General features: G+C 42.1%; 1 protein-coding gene and 1 pseudogene across 1 annotated transcript in view; both read right to left on the reverse strand.

The window, feature by feature from the left end:
- The window catches only part of LOC149152610 (uncharacterized), a 250,013-nt gene that overhangs the window by 102,255 nt on the left and 129,809 nt on the right, over positions 1-17,949 (reverse strand). The gene's annotated exons all lie outside the window — the stretch shown is intronic.
- On the reverse strand, positions 5,255-7,920 carry LOC149152612 (cell division control protein 48 homolog A pseudogene; annotated as a pseudogene).

A 17,949-nucleotide genomic window follows, 5' to 3' on the forward strand; every position in this document is an offset into this window, starting at 1 on the left:
TCTATCCGGTAAAAGGCATTGGATCTACATCAATTGAGCTGGAAGGAGGAGGAAACATTCATCTCAACAACATTCTATATGTTCCAGGTTTGTGCAAAAATCTTATTTCTATTTCATCATTAGAAGAAAAAGGAGATAGAGTTGCTTTTATAGATGGTAAAGTAGTGGTTTGGGCTAAAGATTCTAGCATTGAAAAAGCTAGAACCATTGGAGTTCGAGAAGGAAGACTCTACAGACTCTCATCCCCTCTAAGTCAAGCACTTGTCCACATTGAGATAAGTCCGTGTGAACTTTGGCATAGAAGATTGGGCCATCTACATTACAAGATCTTGCCAACTCTAAACTCCATTGTAAATAAGATACCAAATCTCAAGGAAGACCATCAAGGAGTCTGCAAAGGTTGTGCTCTGGGAAAGAATGCAAAGAAACCATTTGCACATAGTACATTTAGAGCTCAAGAGATTCTAGATCTGATCCACTCTGATGTATGTGGTCCCATGTCTAAACCACTTGGAGGTCATCTATATTTTGTTACTTTCATTAATGATCATCCAAGGAAAACTTGAGTTTATTTACTTAAATCCAAGGACGAAGTATTCATAAAATTTCAAGAATTCAAGGCAGAGGTAGAAAATCTTACAGAAAGAAAGATAAAGATTCTAAGGTCAGATAATGGAGGAGAGTATACTTCCAAAGAACTCATTGCTTTCTGTAAGGAGGTTGGGATTAAGAGGGAGCTTATAGTTCCATACAATCCCAAGCAGAATAGAGTAGCTGAACGAAAGAATAGAGCCATAGAAGAAAGTATCAAGGCTATGCTCCATGATCAAGATCTACTGAAATTTCTATGGGGAGAAGCAACGAAGACTGCAATATACATCCAAAATAGAAGTCCTCACAGGTCACTTGGCAATATAACTCCAAAAGAAGTCTTCACTGGGAAGAAACCAAATATTGATCATCTTCGGATATTTGGGTGTCCTGTATATATTCACATTCCCAAGGACAAAAGAAAGAAGCTAGATCCCGCAAGCAAGAAAGGAATATTCGTTGGATATAGCAACTCTTCCAAGGCTTACAGGATCTACATAAAGGAAGGACATCAAATAGAAGTAAGCAGAGATGTAATTTTTTATGAGAGCATTTCCTTCAAGAAATCCAAAGATCTCCCATCCGATTCTGATGAGGAGGATCTTCCTATGTTTGAGGAAGAAGTTAATAAGGAAGAAGAAGTCTCTCATCATGAAGAAGAAGGTCCCAGTGAACCAATCTCTCTCCCTGAAAGAAGAAATAGACCTAACTGATTAACTTCTACACTTCAAGAAGCAGAAGGTCACACCGCAAGAGGAAGATTCAAGGAGTGCAAGAAACTGAAAAGATACTCAAGATATGCAGCATACATGTCGAAGCTCAATGAAAATGAACCTTCCACTTTCGAAGAAGCAGCCAAACACCAAGAATGGAAGAATGCAATGAATGAGGAGTACCAATCTATTATGAATAATGGAGTCTGGGAAATTGTTCCAAGACCGGAAAACAAATCAGTGTTAACGTTTAAGTGGTTGTATAAGATCAAGAATGCTGCAGATGGAAGCATAGATAAATTCGAGGCTAGATTCGTGGCTCGAGGCTTCTCTCAGGAAGAAGGCATTGACTATGAAGAGACCTTTGCTCCCACAGCAAGGTATACCACGATCCAATCTATGGCAGCATCAATGGGATGGAAGGTACATCAAATGGATGTCAAAACAACATTCTTGAATGGTACCATAGATGAAGAAGTCTATATAGAACAACCATTGGGATTCGAAGTAAAGGATAGAGAAACACATGTTTGCAGATTGAAGAAGGCACTTTATGGCCTCAAGCAAGTTGTTAGGGCATGGTATGCTAGAATGGATGCATACTTGCAAAGGTTGGGTTTCAAGAAAAGCACGACAGATCCCAATCTCTACATCAAAGTAGAGAATGATGAACCTGTCATCATTCTTCTATATGTAGATGATCTTCTAATAACTGGTGATGAAGAAAGATTTCAAGAATGTAGGAAATTGTTGGCAGTTGAATTCCATATGAAGGATCTAGGACTTATGTATTATTATCTAGGACTGGAAATCTGGCAGGAACCAAATGAAATTTACCAAGGACAAGGAAAGTATGTGATCGAGTTATTGAAAAGGATTGATATGATGGAATGCAAACCCATGACAACTCTAACAATCACAAACTGAAAATGTTAAGGAATTTTGAATCCAGTCCAGTGGATCCTACTAAGTACAAACAATTGATTGGCTCCTTGATGTATCTGGTGAATACTCGGCCAGACATATGTTTTGCAATAAATGTTCTCAGTCAATACCAAATGGAGCCCAGACATAATCATTGGATAGCTACCAAACATATACTAAGATATCTGCATGAAACCATCCACTACTGCCTGAAGTATGAAAAAGGAAAAGATGTTCATCTAGAACAATTTACTGATTCCGATTGGGGAGGCAGCAAGAAGGATGGAATCAGCACTACCGGAGGATGTTTTAGCTTGGGATCCTCCATGGTTTCTTAGATGAGCAGAAAGCAAGAGACAATGGCTTTGAGTAGTGTTGAGGCCAAGTACATTGTAGCCTGTGAAGTGAGCAAGGAAGCGGTCTGGTTAAGGAAGATGTTATCTGATCTGTTTGCAGGACCGTTGGACCCTACCATAATACATTGTGATAATACCAATTGTATAAGACTGTCTGAGGACCCGATATTTCATGGAAAGATGAAGCACATAAACAACAAGTACCACTACATTCGAAAGTTGGTACAAGATGGTGTACTAAAGCTAGAGTATATCCCCATCGATGATCAAACTGTTGATATTTTGACAAAATCTCTTCCCAATAAGAAGCTTGTGTATTTTAGAAACAAGCTTGGATTGGTTGACATATTTTCCCTAGTTGAGAGGGAGAGATAGACACATCATTCTTGTCTTCATTTTGGAAAAAAGAATGGAGGATTGAGTAATCATCTGGCATCTGATATTCTTTGAGGATGTGGTAGGGCATCCAAGATAAGAGTAGGCAAGAGGACCGATATTCTTTAAGGGTTCCGGACCCAAGATAAGAATAGTCCTAGAAGGTCATACTCAGTGAACACCCGGGTGGGTATGTACCTTGAGAGACAATGATGAACGTGTCTATAATCATTGGTCTCGCCAACATTGTGCTCTGGTCTATTGAGAGATAGAGTTGTTAGTCAAGACCTTGCTATGTGACAATGTGGGTTATAATGATGCTATACAGATGGATTACTAGTCTGGCTCTTCATATGAGATCTCTTTACTATTGAGAATAGCCATGTACCATTTATGAGAGGAATGTTGAAGAAAAGTGTAACTAGTTTCGGTCTTCATAAATATGAAATGTACTTTTGATTCTTGTATTTTGTAAATGAAAGAAAAATGGTTATTATTATGATTATTATTATTGAGCTTGGGTCAAGCACTAATTGAAAGTGCTTTTAGGGTTGTCCTAGGTCAAGAAGTCAAATAGGGACATTGTCATAATATGAAGACCCCATCGGGCATCTTGTAAATTGTAAAAAGAATTATTTTTGTATTCTACTGAGCCTTCTAAGACCAAGTCGACCTAGAAGCTGGAATTCGTACCCCTAGAAGACCTATATATAGGAGACAACTTGACCTCATTTGGACACATTCATTCCTCTCTCTCTTATGTGAAGGAAGAAGCAAAAAAGGGCAGTGAAGAAGGCAGAAGAATGAGAAAAAGTGTTTTTGGGTTCATCTCTCTCTCTTTCTCTCCACACATGCGAAGAAGAGGGTCGCTACGATTTCTATTGCTTGGCTAGGGTTTCGTTGTGAGGGTTCGATTTGATGAAAAAGGGCTGAAGGAAGGGCCAACAAAGTCCCCTTCTAGATCCAGAAGACAAATTAGGTCAAGCGAGCCGCTGGAGGCAAAGAAGAAGCAGTTCTAGTCCACACGTGCGAAGTAGTAGTTGTTGTCGGGGGGCCGAAGTTGCAGATCTACAGTTAGGGCCAAAAAGCTGTGGCTGGAGGTCAAAGTAGTGTTGTCAGAAGAGATTCTGTTGGGTTTGGAAAGCAGTAAAGCAAGCACATTATAGAGAAGTTGATCTTGGTCCTGGAAGGGCTTCAGTGTTGGTCAAGGGTCTTGGTATTCATCAATAAAGAATCTATAAGAAGAGATTGAAGGGTTTTCCTCTCAAGAGGAGAGGTTTTGCCCTGGCTTGGAGCCTACATCTTGTGAACTTGTATCTTGTTGATCCTCTTGTTTTGGTAGTTGTTTGATTGAAGAACACACTATAATAATAAGAAGAAGAAGATAATCCTAATAAGTAAAAAGACATCACAAGAAGTTTTCATAGTTAGAAGAATCATTAATGTCATCTTGCCTTAGATTCTTCAACAAAAGTGGCACTAGCTCACTATCGAAGTGCTCAAAGAATTAATGATAGTGTGCAGCGCCCTACCCAAATAATGATAACTCATGACAAATGATATATTTGAGGAAAACTTTCTTTTTAATTTTTATGGTTCATTGAATTATTAAAAAAACTAATACTAGACAAAAGCACTTCACACGAATGGACCTTTTCAAATAATAAACATTCAATGTCAATCTTCCATGGGATTTGTTTCAATCATTAGCTCTTTTAGAGTAAATTCTTTTTAGGTTTACCCACTATTTTCCCCCATAGCTTCCTTCACTAGCATAACATCTTTGGCATGAATAATGTTCCATCTTTGTTTTTTGAGGCTTGATATTCCATATTATCAAAATGACAAATCTCAATGGCTTATTATATTTTAAATATTCCAAATGCACATTTCCCCAACTATGGAGCATCTAAGAGAATGTATGAACACTCCCTGATATTGATAGTGTCTAACAAGGAATCACTCATTGAAGCGAACAAAGTTCCTTCTTTAGATTAATTACTCCAGAAGACTTGGAATATAAAGACATCCATGAGGATACAAATATTATATATTAAATGTGTGAATAAGAATGATTATACAATGAGAACGAGAGGCTTGCTTATATACCAAGCAGGTGTCTCTTCATGGAGAGTCATGTCTCATTTCGACATGCCTCTTCAACCTAATTACTAGTTTAACTAATCATTATTTATGATTATTATCATTTACATTATTGCCTATATATTTATTCATAACATTGCCTTCCTCCTCAAAAAGCTTTGTCCTTAAAGCTTGTTAATGAAAAAGGCTTGATCTCTTTTTCGACTTCGAATGTCTTTCTATATCGGAACTGTCATCTTTGTCGATACATGTAGATATGATCCTCTAAGTGACAAATAAAATTGTCGCACTGAGAAGGGATCAGACCATCCTAGATTAATCTTTTGTGGAATATTTTGATTACTGGAATTTTGCAATGACTTGTCATCATAGAATTGGATTGAGGTTACATCACTCTTCTCTGGAACATCAGTTTTTTGTTTCTGTTCTGAATGATCCCGATACGTAGCGTGGTTGAGTTCTCCACTCTCATGATTTGGATGCCGATAGAGAACTTTTTTGGTTTGATATTCCCTTATTAAGTGTGTGGAAATTTTTTGATTTACTTTAAGGGACGATGTTGCTAAGTTGGCTACAAAACCTTCACTTGGGATGTTAATCATCTGAACTACAACATCTAAGTGTGTCGTTTCTTCGACTGACTTGTCTTTTTGAGTTGTCATATTCACTGGATCGGTATTCGTTCCCTTATCTTCAACTTGGACTGTTATGACTAGAGATTTCGATACTTCTTCTTGAGTGAATTGTTCTAACTTGTCTTTTAATGCTTTCTTATCATCATTAAGTTTCTTAATTTTAGTGAATAGACTTTGATTATGGTTTCTCAGACGTAAAAGTTCTTTGATTTCTGATTTATCAACCTTATTTTCAGTGTTTTGAATTTTAAGCTTTTCATCTTTTAGATCTCTGATTTGTTCTAATAACTTTTTATTAAGGTTCTTTAAACGCAAGGTTTCCTCTTCTTGTTCTGATAAGTGCTTCTTGAGTTCTTTCTTTGTGACCTTAGTCTTCTTCACTTGTGCTAGTAATTTTTCGACATGGTCCTTGAGACGAGAAATTTCTTCATCTTTTTCCATTATTTCTTTGTAATGCATATCCACAAGATTTTTATGTTCGTGTTCTAACGCTTTCTTGTTTCACTGAAGTTTGGCTATTTTGCCATTCTCTTGATCTTTTAGCTGCACTTTCTCGGTACACTGGCTTACATCATTTTGTGGAAGTGATGATGGACGTTCAACTTGGAATATGGATTCCATTTTCTTTCTCTCCTCATTAAAATCAGCATGTTGTCACTCAAGTAATGTCATTAATTGTTCTATATCTCTCGCGAATTGTTTTTTTTGAATTTCCAGGACAGGTTCCATGTAGATGTCCACTCCAGCTCGAATCATATGAAAACTAGAAATTTCCTCCTTCCACCCAAATGCAAATCCCATACTGAGTAAAACAGCCTCAATAGCTCCTTCATTAATGAGCTCCTTACGCTAATTTGAATCACCCTCTGCCATGTAGCTAATTAATATGCAAAGATGAGCTTGTACCTTAGCAGCTATTAACCCTCTTTGACTTTCCTCATTGAGACTCTTTAGCAACTCCGCAGGAAATAGAGGACCACCACAACCTAGACTTGAAATAAGCAATGTCTGTAAAACACCAATTTGTTCTTTCCCATTACTAAAGAATTTTTTTAACTGAGGTGACCATTTCTCTTTCTTGTATCACCTATTTTCATTCCCATTTCTTGAGAAATCAGACTTACTAGGATACTTCGATGCTGAAGATAATCCAATAACAGTGCATTCCTTGAAAACATTTTTAAGCCCTATCATATCATTGCCTGCACTAGAGCCACTCTTTTTCTACCTGCCAGAATTTCCATTGCCAGCTGTCATGTTTCTTGAGACTGCAGCATTCAGTAATTTACAACAATCAGGTTTCAACTGTGAATCAATACTAGGTGATTGTAATCTACTTGCAGATGTTTGTTCATCATTACCATAGTGAACCAAAGCTGCAATAACTATATCTGCCCCAACATAACCATGTGTATTCTTCGAAATACGTTCAAGATCAACATCTTCAGTAAACTTCATATTCTTTGTGTGGATGTGAAAAGCCTCCAGTCGACCAACCTCATCTGGAACCCCAACATCAATTTCTCGATCAAACCTACCAAACCGTTTAAATGTTGGATCAATGCTACTAGGCCAATCTGTTGCTCCCATTACAATCACACTAGATCGAGATTTTAGACCATCCATCAATGTCAATAGTTGAGATACAATGTGCCTCTCTACTTCACCCTTTGTTTTCTCCCTATTTGGAGCTATGAAGTCAATTTCGTCAATGAAAATGTTAGATGGAGCATTCTTCTCTGCTTCTTCAAAAACCTTTCTAAGATTGCTTTCACTTTCTCCAGCAAGTTTTGACATTATTTGAGGACCATTGACCAGGTAAAAGAAAAATCCAATCTCATTTACCACTTCGCTAGCAACCAAGGTTTTTTCTAAACCAAGAAGACCATAAAACAAATTACCCTTCGGGGGCATAACACCAACAGATTTGAAAAGTTGGGGATGCCTTAGTGGTAATTCAACTAATTCTCTGATCTGTTCCATTTGTTTCCTTACACCACCGATATCATCATAGCCAACGTAATCAAATCTGTCTTCAGCTTCTCATTTTATTGGCTCTCCCTCACAAAAAAATTCAATATCTGGAGAAACAACACAATACTGACCAAAATCTATCTTAATGATTTTAAATTTTATACTTCTCATTCCTCCTTGTACTAGAAAAGGTCTCATTTTATTATTGGTCGATAGGCTTCCAAGAAGTTGTTGAAAAGTGTAACTAGGTTCGGTCTTCATAATGACATGTAATTGTAATTTTTATGTAAATAATGTGCAGAAGAAAAATAAAATTATTATTGTAATGCTTGCTTCATGGGTTTCATGAGCAAGGAATTTTATTTTTAGATGGCTCCCATTGTGAGCCTTTAGGATTAAAAAACCCTTCTTGGGCATGTTACAAATGTCTATGTGTGATATTCCTACTTAGTATTTTACTAAGTAAATATCAATTTTGCTCAATTTGGTTTATGGCATGGTTACACATAGGAGAAGGGGGCTTAGAGGACCCACATTTAATTTTTGGTGTAGGAGGCACTCCAACATTAGATTAGATGAAAGATTGCGCCCTTGGTGGAGCATGGGGGCCACGACAAAGGAATTTTGGCCCACATGGAGAGTACGCTCTCTTTGGAGCGTATTTGGTGTGGGGAATTCGATGTGGGCCCACATGGGCAATCTTGGAGGAAACTTGACAAAAGGAAGGAGGGACTCTCATTTGGCTCATTCATCTATCATTTCAGAATTTGTCTCTTAACATAGCACGCTTGAGCAGTTAGCCAAGTCTGCATGTGTTGTTCAACACACAGGTGTTTCCGAGTGGAGATCCCAGCCCTTGCTTCAGTGGACTTTGAGTACCAGCTCAAGGAGGGAATTCTACTTCGTCCCAAATCATACCAGCAGTAGTGAGGCCATACTACAGCAGAGAGGAAGCTACAGCAATGCAGGACTGCGCAGTCTTGGGTAGAGACTCTCCGAGAGGTTGAGGAGTGAGTGGAGTTTGAGGTGGAAACTTGGAGGGAAGGCTTGGGGAGCCTTCTAACAGGGATTGCAAATTTTTGGAGCATTTGGCAGCAGATTCTACGAGTGGGTCGATTTTCCCAGCAGCAGAGCCGCCCAAGGCAAAGAAGGTTGAATTTTCAGAGTCAAGCTTTGACCAAACCCTTCGTGGGTTATTCTGGGTTTATTGAGGAGAGGCCGGGTTAATTTCCCGGAATTTTCTAAGCAGTGGAGAGAGCCCTAGCAGCAGATCCTTTCAGGCAACAACACATTTATGGGCATCTACAGCGCAGTACTTGGGCAGCATAGCAGCAATTTTGGAGGAGGGCGTCTCACTTGTCATTTTGGGCTTTGCTAGCTTGCCTAGAGCAAGCCCATGTGCACTCATTCCAGCACCTATTTGTACACCTTTTTCCATTAATAAAAAGAGTAAATAGCACAGTTTTTGGGTGTCAATTTGTGGTCTGATTGCTTGTTATTGTTTCATGGTGTTTTTGTCTATTTTGCTTTGCATATTTACTATTAATTTTCCTTAGGGATATTCAGTGGTATCAGAGCTCATAGACTTGGCACAGCCTGTGGGAGTAGCGCACTCTATAACACCGGAGGATAAGAAGAACGTGACATACCAAAGGCAAAGGTACAGAAGCAAAGAAAGATAGTTGGAGATCACCCTTGATATTGTGACTACAGAGCCTAAGGTAGAAGAAGCCAACATGGGGGACAATGAAGGACACAAAAGGGATGAGGAAAAGGAGTTTGCCTAACTCCCACTGAAGGCAGTACAGGACTTATCCCGGAACATTGAAGGAATGGGCCAGTGAAATGGCAATGGTAACAAGGGTAAGGAAGTCCAAGGGGATTTCTACTATGCAGAAGGGTCTGGCACTTCGCATCTCTCAATGCCAACATGCCACTGATTCCGAACACACACCCTAGGTCCACCATTCCTACATTCCTACAATCTGGAGCTAGTAGGCAACTGGAGTAGGAGGAGGCACCTTATGGGGACTATTTCCTGGAGTATCAGTCCTATGGACCTGATTTTGGGAGGGCCATTACTTTCAAGGATTTTTGCCAGATGAAGGGCAAGAATAGGCCCAAGGGACAGAGTAGAGGAGGCTACATGCAGGGGACAGACTTGCAACGCACTGTGGGGAGGCTATTTCTCCCAACTTTCGATGGTTCCTCCAAGAGCTCGGCCAAGGCATGGGTCGAAAAGCTGGATGTCTATTTCCAGCTGAATCAAATGACAGAAGGAGAGACAATCAAGATTGCCACATTGCATTTGGACGGGAGAGCCCATGACTAGTGGTTCCATGGGTTGACCACATTGGGACATGCAGAAGTAACAGCTTATGATGATTTCACCAGAAGGGTGTTGGAGCGGTTTGAGAGGAAAGATTCGAAGGAGTATTTTGGGGAGCTGACAAGGCTCAAGCAGACCGGGAGTGCAGAAGCCTGCACTTCAGAGTTTCTGCGATTGTCTGTGATGGTGCCTAACTTGTCAGAGTTTAGGAGGATCTACATGTTTGTGGATGGGCTAGCAGAGCCATTGCACGGATTAGTGAGGTCCAACGGGCCCATTACATTACAGGATGCAATAGGGAGAGCCCAAGATTTACAGGATACCCTACCTAGGGCTTGAGCACCACTACCCCCTAGATAGGGTTTCCAGCAGAGGGGGAAGGACACCAGGGCTCCACCACCGAGGGCCAATGAGGGGCGTAGGCAGCTGGATGAGGAGACCTTGAGAAACCTCATGAGGAGGAAACTATGCTTCACTTGTTAGGAGTCGTGGGCACCAGGCCACAGATGTGTAGTAGGCAAGGCCCACTACATCAAGGTCTTCTCTGATGGTAATGCAAAGGACGAGAACTATTTTGAGATGGGTGGAGAGGACAGCGCAGCACCTCAGGAGGGAGGACCACCACCACCACCAGGGGGAGTTTCCTTTACACCTTCTAGAGGGATCCTTGCATCACTGCGTGGGGTACCCAAAAATTTTTACTTTGAGGATCAGAGGCACTGTTCAGGGGCAATGTGTATCAGTTTTGGTGGACAGTGGGGCTACCCACAATTTCATTGATGCTTAGTTGGTTCAGAGGAGAGGCATCACAATTGAGGAGTTTGAGGGATTCTCAGTTCTTGTGCTTGGGGATAGAACCATGCAGTGCACTCACTATCTGCCAGCTTTGACAGTGACCATGGGGAACTACTCCATGACAAATCATTTCTTTGTAGTAGATGTACCGAACACCAACGTGGTGTTGGGAGTCCAGTGGCTCTATGCACTTGGCAAAGTCACAACCGACTAGAGAAAGTTGGAGATGGAGTTTGTAGGGCCAGATGGTGAGACAATGTTGCTTCAAGGAATGCACTCATACCCACCACAGACCGTTTCAGCCCACAAGGTGGAGGCTGACTTGAGACATGGAGACATTAAGTGGGTTGCGGAGTTGAGGAGCTCAGACGTTGGGGGCAAGCCCAAGCCACCACATCCAAAGATACAGGCTATTCTTGACAAGCATCCAGTTGTGTTTGGGGACATACCACTAGGTCAACCACCTGTCTGGGAGTTTGAGCACACTATCGAGTTGGAGCCGGGAGTGCAAGTCGTCATTACCACTCCTTATTGACATCCCAAGGCATATCGAGATGAGATAGAGAGGGCCATCCATGAGCTATGGGCACTTGGGCATATCAGGCCCAGCTCTAGCCCATTTGCTTCACTAGTTGTGCTGTGGAAGAAGAAGGATCGGTCCTTGCGGATGTGCATTGATTATCGGGCCCTCAACAAGAAGACACTGAAGAACCGCTACCCCATCCTACGTATAGATGAGTTGATGGTTGAGTTGAGGGGAGCTAAGTTCTTTTCAAAGATTGATCTGCGGTCGGGGTACCACCAAATCCGGGTGAGGGACCAAGATGTCCCAAAGACAGCGTTTCGGTGCCATTATGGGCACTTCGAGTTCTTGGTTATGCCCTTCAGGCTGACCAATGCACCAGCTACATTTCAGTCATGCATGAACCACATGTTTCGTGGGCAGTTGAGGAAGTTCATGCTGGTATTCTTTGATGACATATTGATTTATAGCCGAACTTGGGAGGAGCATTTGTAGCACCTTGAGACAGTATTGCGCATTCTGAAGGAGCAACAGTTCTATGCTAACTTGTCCAAGTGCGAGTTTGGGCTGACTGAGATGCTCTACCTAGGGCATATCATTGGGGTGGACAGTGTTAGAGTACATGAGGAGAAGATCAGGGCTATCCGGGATTGGCCAGAGCCCCGAAATGTGACCGAGCTGAGGAGTTTCGTAGGCATTTGCACCTATTACAGGAAGTTCGTGAAGGGCTTCTCCCAATTAGTAGCACCCCTCACAGACTTGACGAAGAAAGGGGCTTTCGAGTGGACCACGCGCAAGAGGCATTTGACCACCTCAAGGAGGTCATGAGTAGCTCCCAGTGTTGGCACTTCCTAACTTCATTCAGCCTTTCGTGTTGGAGTGTGATGCATCAGGAGCGGGTGTGGGGGTCGTGTTGATGCAGGGAGGGCACCCCATAGTTCTTGAGAGTTGGAAGCTACTGCCCCATGAGCTACTGTACTCCATCTATGATAAGGAGATGTTGGCCATCATGCATGTGTTGGCCAAGTTCAGGCAGTATTTGGTGGGGAACAGGTTTAAAGTCAAGACAGATCACAACAACCTCAGGTTCTTCTTGGAGCAGAAACAGTTGCAGGAGAGGCAGCAAAAGTGGGTGAGCAAGCTCCAAGCATATGACTTTGACCTTGAGTATGTCAAAGGGAAGCACAACGTAGTGGTTGATGCGTTGTCCAGGCGGCCCGCCACTCTTTCTTTGATGAGCATTGCCCTGGATTGGAGGGCATAGTTACTAGTGGAGTACTCCAAGGACCGGTTCGCGTGTGAGGTCCTTGATGGGTTGGTGACAGATGACCGGTATCGGGTGATGAACGAGGTGATCTACTATCGAGATCAGATCTACTTGGTACCCAACTCCCCACTGAGGGAGAAGATTCTACAAGCTACCCACGATTCACCATTAGCGGGGCACCAAGGGTTCACGAAGACATACCAGGCCATTAGAGAGCGCTTTGCGTGGAAGGGCCTCAAGGATGATGTTCTGAGGCATATCCGGGAGTGTGACACATGCCAGTGGAACAAGGGAGAGCAGACACACCCCGTGGGCCTATTGCAGTCGCTTCCCATTCCAGAGGGGAAATGGGAGAGCATATCGATGGATTTCATTATCGGGCTGCCCACAGTACAGGGCAAAGATTGCATCTACGTAGTGGTGGACCGCTTGACGAAGTATGCTCACTTCTTCGCCATCCCAACCCAATACTCAGCCTCACAAGTGGCCGAATTGTTCTTCAGGGAGGTGTTTCGGCTACATGGTCTCCCAAAGACCATTGTCAGTGACCGGGACAGTCGGTTCATGGGTGGATTTTGGCAGGAGCTATTCCGGTTGGTGGGTATTGAGCTCACCCCAAGTACCAGTTACCACCCTCAAACAAACGGGTAGACGAAGATAGTTAACAAGTGGCTGGAGGGCTACTTGCATAACTATGTGACAGGTCAGCAGAGAGCATGGATACGGTGGCTACACTTGGGTGAATACTGCTACAACACTACGCACCACATGTCCATAGGTATGTCACCATTCCAAGCTTTGTATGGTTATGATGCATTGTCTTTCACTGACATTATGTTTGGAGACAGCAAGGCCCCAAAGGCCAAGGACTTGATACAGGAGAGCCAAGATATTTTGAGGGCTCTTAAAGATAACCTGTGGATGGCCCAAAACCGGCAGAAGCTTTATGCAGACAGGCGCAGAGTTGAGAGGCAGTTCGAAGTAGGGGAGACTTGGTGTTCTTGAGGCTCCAACCATACCGGCAGTCTACACTCAACCAGAAGGGGGCCAAGAAGCTCAAACCCCGCTTCTTTCGACCATATCGTGTCACTCAGAAGGTGGGGGAGGTAGCATATGAGCTGGAGTTACCCTCGAGGAGCCGGGTGCACATCTTTCATGTGTCTTGCCTGAAAAAGGCACTGGGACAGCAGGTTACAGCGACTACAGAGTTACCCTCTATGGACGATGAGGGCAATTAGTGCTAAAACCAAAGGGCATTTTGGATACTAGGAGTAGGGAGAGGCATCTGCGTAACAGGGTCATTAAGGAGTTTTTGATCCGATGGAGGAATCTGCTGGATGAGGATGCCACCTAGGAGGGGGAACAGATTCTACATGATCCTTCATTGCAGTTGCTTGAGGACAAGCAACATTTTGGCGAGGAGGACAGTGATATTCCTACTTCGTATTTTACTAAGTAAATACCAATTTTGGTTTATTACATGGTTATACTTAGGAGAAGGGCGCTTAGAGGACCCAAATTTGATTTTTAGCGTAGTAGGCACTCCAACATTAGAGTTAGATGAAAGATTGCGGCCTTGGTGGAGCGTGGGAGCCACCACAAGGGAATTTCGGCCCACATGGAGAGTACACTCTCATTGGAGCGTATTTGGTGTGGGGAATTCGATGTGGGCCCACATGGGCAATCTTGGAGGCAACTTGAAAAAAGGAAGGAGGGACTCTCATTGGCTTATTCATCTATCATTTCAAAATTTGTCTCTTGACATAGCATGCTTGATTTAGTGAGCCAAGTCTGCATGTGTTGTTCAGCACACGGGTGTTTCCGAGTAAAGATCCCAGCCCTTACTTCGGTGTACTTAGAGTGCCAACGCAAGGAGGGAATTCTACTTGGTCCCAAATCATACCAACAGCAGTGAGGTCGTACTACAGCAGAGAGGAAGCTACAGCAGCGCAGGGACTGCGCAGTCTTGGGTAGAGACTCTCCGGGAGGTTGAGGAGTGAGTGGAGTTTGAGGTGGAAACTCGGAGGGAAGGCTTGGGGAGCCTTCTAAGAGGGATTGCAGGCATTTTTGGAGCATTTAGCAGCAGATTCTCCCAATGGGTTGATTTGCCCAGCAGCAAAGCCATCCAAGCCAAAGTGGGTTGAATTTTCGATGTCAAGCTTTGGCCAAACCCCTTGTAGATTATTCTGGGTTTATTGAGGAGAGGCCAGGATTAATTTCCCGGAATTTTTTGAGTAGTGGAGTGGGCCCTAGCAGCAAATCCTTTCAGGTAGCAGCACATTTCTAGGCATCTACAACGCAGTACTTAGGTAGCATAGCAGCAATTTTGGAGGAGGGTGTCTCACTTGTCATTTTGGGTTTTGCTAGCTTGCCTAGAGCAAGCACAGAGGCACTCATTCCAAAACCTATTTGTACACCTCTTTCCATTAATAAAAAGAGTATACAGCGCAGTTTTTGGGTGTCAATTTATGGTCTGATTGCTTGTTATTGTTTCATGGTGTTTTTGTCTATTTTGTTTTGCATATTTACTGTTAATTTTCCTTAGGGATATTACAATATAAGTCTATAGGATTGTCAAGTAGCCCTCCAAGACAAGCACAAGTTATCCATCTTCAAGTCGGCTTCAAGGTGAAGTAGAAAACTCATGTCAGCTCACCTAATTTGGAGACACAACCCTTCATTAGATCATGTCGACTCATATTCATGGGCAGACTACCATGAATAGGCAGCTCGGCCTATTCCACAGAAGTAAGTTCGGATCTCTCTGAAATTCGGATGACAAAAATTGCAGAGGCAATTTCGGATAGGATTGCAAAGGCAAGTTCGGTGAAGGAGCTCGGATAAGGGTACAGGATTGCAGAGATAAGTTCGGTGCTATCTCAGTCAAGAGAAAAATTGTCTTGGTACAACAATTAGAAATTTTGTGAAATTACAGTGATCAAGGTTCGGTATTATCACAAAGCAGGTCTCTCTGTCTTGGTGTCATGAAAGTTCAGAAATACAATCTCGATGTCATGACAGTTCAGAAATACAGTCTCGATGTCATGACAGTTCAGAAATACAGTCTCGGTGTCATGACAGTTCAAAAATATAGTCTCGTTGTCACGACAGTTCAGAAATACAGTCTCGGTGCCACCACAGTTCGTTGCTATCACAATTTGGTGACCATCTCAGTGTGCTTGGATAGGAGATGATCTCAGTATATCCATAGTTCATTTTGATGTTATCACTGTAACTTTGTTTCGGTGCCTCCACAGTGAGAAAGGCTCGGTACCACCACAGTATGAAGGAATCAATAAGGACTCAATGCCATCACAGAAATAAGATCTCTGTGTCATGTCAATGACAAGGTCTCGGTGGTAACTATGTCTCGGTGCTAAGAAGGTCGAAGCGGAAGAGGAGTCAAGAAGAAGAAAAGAGCAGAAGACAGTCAAGAGAACTAGTGTCTTGGTCTTGGAGTGGCTAATAGGTCAAGGGTCTTGGTCTTGGTATTCGTCAATTGGAATCTCTATAAGAAGAATTTGTGCGGGTTTTCCTCTCAAAGAGTGAGAGGTTTTGGCCTTGGCTGATAGCCTACATTCTCTGTCGCTTGTCTATTTATGTTCGTGCATTGGTAGTTGTTTGATGAAGAAGAACACTAGTAACCTAAGTAAAGAAGACCCTAATCTAAAGAAGTAAAAAGCACTCACAAGCAGTTACTAATTGAACAGAAATCACCTAAATATTGATGCCCTAGATTTTTCAACAAAAGTAAGGCTTCAAGTACACATCGAAAGAGTTCCCAATAACACCTTCGATTGTGTCATCTATAGGAAGAATATGCACACGCTTCCCATACTTAACATTTAGGCACTGATGAACAGAAACTACATCCCCTAATCTTACTCTAAGATTTGACCTAACAACTTTGTTCATTCTAATCTTATGCTCTTCACAAGTATCATCAACCAGAACAATGCAAACTGTATCCTTTATCTTTTTCCCTTTAATAAGGATGATATCACCCAGGAAAAACTGCAATGCTTCCATTGGTTTCTCTTGTTGTAGCTCCCCACCAAACTCACCGCTTTGCTTGCCAGCATCCATATCAAAGTCTTCTAAAACTTAATGTTCCTTGTCTTTTTTTACAGTATTCTCAGTAGTCTTATTATTGTGATTGGATCCAGGTTGCTATTCCTCATCTATTTGTGAATTTGTAGGCTCTTCCACTTCCATATCTTCAGAAAGAAATTCTTCCTCTGCATGTGATTGCATTCCTATAGGATGAGTATATGCATCCTTTATGGTCAAATCCTCAGGGATGTCAGTTTCATCATCACCAACTGAATCCTTTGGAGCTGCTTCATGACTTTCATAATTTTTATCTTTTGTCTGTGCTTCATCATTGCTTGCATCCTTCTTCGCTCTGAGCTCCATTGAGTCTGACATGGTATCCTGGACAGATGCCCCAATTTCATATTTACCTTTTGGATTTTATGGTCGAAAATCCTGATCTTTGTTCCACAACTATTCATCAACCACATTTTTATTTCTTTCAAACAAGCCTGCCTACCTCCTCTTTAGGGAGATACAGCCATGTCCATGCTTTTGCCTTTTGCTTCAGTTTCTTCTGTACTTTGTTTTTCAGTCTTGGGCTTATCAACAAAATTATTTGATCTGTATTTCGTGCAATTAGTCCAAAGATCGGTCCATTTCTTTACACTTGTTTTCTATTGTGTGCTCCTACCACATTTCCTGGACCTGCCTTCGCAGAAAATGTCACATAACTCCTGAAAGGTTAAGGTTGCCCGCATCTCTTCTTTTAGAATTTCGTACTCCTTCCAATAATATGAAGTATCATTGTTATGTTGTAGTGTTTCACAATTCCCTGTTTTTTGCCCATCTAGGAATTGGGGCAACCAGGGTCTGGGAGTTTTCTGATTGGCTATCCCATAGCTAGTTGGTCCAGGGGAATTAGGTTGAATAGGAACACCTGCATTATCCCCAAACTGAGTTAACAGTTGTTGGTTATGTGGCCATTGAGTAGCCATAACTTGCCTAGTCTTTTCCCAAGACTGCTTCTGCCAATCTTCCATTGAAAGCTTCTTGAAGGTATGAGGTTCGTGACATCAACCCAATTACTCACAGGCTGGCAGGGCAAGCCAACTCTGATACCACTGTAGTGATCTACGTTAATTTTGCCCTAGAATTTATTGTAGCAATTTCTTTTCTTTTTCTAATGCAGTGACTTAATTTAAGACGATTGACGAACAGTCAAATTTTATTCCAATAGTGTGTCATCTAACAGTTCAATCTTTTGCAAACAGTAGTATAAAACCTTGGCAAGACAATAATATAATCTATAATGGACAGTATCCAGCTTTC

The sequence above is a fragment of the Pinus tabuliformis genome, chromosome 9, assembly GCF_031772625.1.
Source record: "Pinus tabuliformis cultivar Carrire ecotype Pingquan chromosome 9, CPIR1, whole genome shotgun sequence".
NCBI classification, from domain to species: Eukaryota; Viridiplantae; Streptophyta; class Pinopsida; order Pinales; family Pinaceae; genus Pinus; species Pinus tabuliformis.